A 3,497-nucleotide genomic window follows, 5' to 3' on the forward strand; every position below is an offset into this window, starting at 1 on the left:
AATCTAAAGAAGACCCCACAATAATTTAAACATTTTTAAAAAAATAACAATAATATTACATACAAAATTTAAACATTATACTCCACATTATACAATAAACATATGAAAACAATATATAAATATTGTCAATAAGTAATCCATGTTCGAATGGGGTCCTTATCACTCCATCCTAAACCCGTCAATGTACGTTTCAAGTCACTAGCAAACACACTTGTAATTTATTAATGAGGAAAAAATTCGGCAGCAATTCCCTTCCGTTCTCCAAATACACACATCAATGTAGAATAACTAATTACTCCACATATACATGTATTCTATAACACCCTTAAATAAACCGATAATTAAACGCGTAAATTCTACAGAAAAACTGACAGGATATGTTTGTAATTGGTTCAACTAGAGAAAACCTGTAATTTTTAAAACTTTCCTAAACCAACCACAAACATTTCCAACATTCCCAAGAGGAGGGTGCCAAAACCTGCAATGCTAACGAACTAATTTACATGCCATAGCTATTCTATAAGAAAATATAATGATACAACCCAAAATAGAAAAGGGAGACATATGTCCCTTCAAATTATATACAAAAACCAAAAGTTAAAAGGTTTACTATAAGAATAGCCAAACTAGGTCTAAGGTTCCTTATGCTCACTAGCTCGTCTGTGACCCCATCTAAATCTTCAACCTGTCAATCGTATTTTATACAAACACGAAAGCCACAATTCAGTGGGGAGTAACTTCGAGTCCTCCCAGCCACGAAACGTCAAATTTAATGTAACATGTAATGAAACATGTAAACTATATGAAAATTTAATCTAAGTTCCAAGTATTCTAACATGTGAATGCTAAATTGACTAATTTAAACTATCATGTGAAAAATATAACAAGTAGTAATCCAAACTCTATCAACCATAGCCGGCTTGCATCTCACCTTCTATGATTCATAGAATCATCAAACAAGAAAGAGCAATATATCAAAGACAGGCATAAGTTCTTAGTACCGTCAATAGTCACTCTGTAACTCGAGTCTATACCACGAGGTTGGGAAGGTAATCGAACCGGTATCTTGGCTCAGCGGTTAATATTAATAAAACATGGCCAAGACACAACACAACCCTAGCCTAAAATCTGCGCAGACCTAGACATGCGGATACACACCACCGCACCCAAGACCCACAATTTTTCTAAAACAAAGTGAGTACCCTAAGGAGTCCACCAAAGGGTTGGCTAGTACTTAAGCTGACCACTTACTAACAAAATAAGTAACGAGGTCATGCCCCAACTTGGATATAAATCCACTAGTCAGGAACACAAAGGCTATTAAGCAGTGAACATATACTCGTCAGAGACTATAAAGACCTATCTATGATGAAGGCCGAAACACTCACCTAGGACCTAGTCCCAGCTAGTCCCAGCTTGAATACTTTAGCCCACACCACACAAGACAAGTAAGACACCCACTTAACCATAAGAGCAAAGAGTCCAACTTACCAACATAAATGCTAACATTCTATCATGTGAAAGGCTATATAAATGTCTAATCAGCAGAACAATCCAACAATATTAAAGGCTTCAGGGAATCTAGGGCCGTTTCCACAATATAAGAAACTATTAAATTCAACCAACTATACATGTGACTAAAAACTTGATAAATGGCCTAAAACAAGAAAAAGGCCGATTATCCAATTCATATAAAATTTCATCCAACCGAATTTTTACCCGCAACCCCACCTGCGACAGTGCACGGGTTAAATTGCGGTGACCAATCACTCAATTGATCGACAAATAATCACCAAAGGGACTAAGGCTCAGTTTTCGGCACAATCAACAAAACATTAGAATTAGCACTATAAAATTTATTTTGAGCCTATTCATTACAATTTTATTTTATAACCTACCCTAACATGTGCAACTACTAATATAAACTTAACTTTTACCATTAACATAATTTTTACTACTAATATGATTCAATTCAAAAGTATACTCATATGTGACTTATACTAACTATAACATTAATGAACCCGAAATGACAAATATTGCATGAAAAACCGCGAAACAAGCGACGGCCCAACCCGGGCCAAGCACGGGCCTGCCGCGGCCCGTCACGGGCCTGTTTCACTGCTGTGAACAGTACCGCGGGTCTGTGAACAGTAACTTTTCTATAAATTTTTCGGTAAAACGACGCCAAATACTCATACGGACTCCGAATTGAGTGATTCAAGTGGCTAAACCACCTAATTTTTCGACGCCGTTCAATCTGTCATATTTTTGGAAACATTGGAAAATGTCTCGGTCCGGTACTGACACGTTCCAGCCAACCCGCGGATTTGTCCCCTCAAATAATTACTCATCCAAATTTGTTCTAAACAATAATATACAAATGGTTAACTTAAACTAACAAAAGACAAGCATTAAACATGCATGCAACCCATTTTAAACATGTGAAAATTTACTACTCAACCAAAAATCACAAAAACATACAAAAAGCAAAGAATGTGACGATTATTCGTCGAGTAACTTGAAATATGTTACCTTAAGCTAGAAAATGAGCAATTAGCACCTTAAAAACCAACCCTAATCTGCCGACTAACCACTATCTTCGACAATATACGAGTCCCCAAACTCGTCTTCCAATTCTTCACCTAAATAAACAATAAAAACACAAAAATAAGCTTAAAAACCGAAATTATACCAAAATTCGTCTTAAAACAACTTCAAGAAAACTGAAATTAAAATATACCAGGAGGTAGATCTCGACGAGAGGATTCCGGAAACATAAATTATGCGAAAATCCGATAAGAAATGAGGAAGTTATGGTGATTTTAGCTTAAATTTTGTAGAAAAATGGTGTTTGTTTGTTTAGAATAGGAATAGGATGTAAGGAAGATAAGAAAATCAGAAAAAGAAGGAAGGGGGAAGGGGGTGCTGCGTGAAAGGGAAGGAGAAAAGGAAAGGAGGAAGGTGCGGGTTTTTAGTCGGGATTTTACGAGTCGGTTTTGGCTCGTTTCGATAATAATTAGAACCGCTTGTCAAATGCAAATTCCGACAAGACCAAAGTTCTTAAACACGAGATTACAAGAAAATTGAATACTCATACGACCCATTTCCAAAATCGTTTACCCAATTTTCAATAGAGTTGTCATTTTTCCCCGAAAAGCCCTTATTTCGAAATAAAAAGTTTTTACACGGTTTAAACTATTTTTAAACACTTCGAAACTATCAAAATAAATACTTTTCTTTAAAATATAATAAAATTATATTTCTTTGAATTATTATTATTTGAAATACATTAATATCAAACTTTATTTGATTAATAAATTACTTCCGCAATATATTAACGGTCCGAAATTACGGGGCGTTACAATCACCCCTCCTTTTAAAAAGTTTCGTCCTCGAAACTTAGAAGGAGAAATTATAGTAAACAACATCTTAATAATATAGTTATAAGAAAATACAAGTATCTTTTCAATGAAACGGTGATACTCTCGTTGATCAGA

General features: G+C 35.2%; 1 long non-coding RNA gene across 1 annotated transcript; it reads right to left on the reverse strand.

Annotated features, from left to right (window-relative positions):
- Positions 1-477: 477 nt before the first annotated feature.
- Positions 478-2,942, reverse strand: LOC141609015 (uncharacterized). Its single transcript, XR_012527136.1, has 3 exons — positions 2,741-2,942; positions 2,533-2,642; positions 478-685 (listed from the first exon to the last, which is right to left on the reverse strand). It is a non-coding gene; the product is annotated as an uncharacterized LOC141609015 (long non-coding RNA).
- Positions 2,943-3,497: the final 555 nt, after the last annotated feature.

Source organism: Silene latifolia, chromosome 10 (assembly GCF_048544455.1).
Source record: "Silene latifolia isolate original U9 population chromosome 10, ASM4854445v1, whole genome shotgun sequence".
Lineage (NCBI taxonomy): Eukaryota > Viridiplantae > Streptophyta > Magnoliopsida > Caryophyllales > Caryophyllaceae > Silene > Silene latifolia.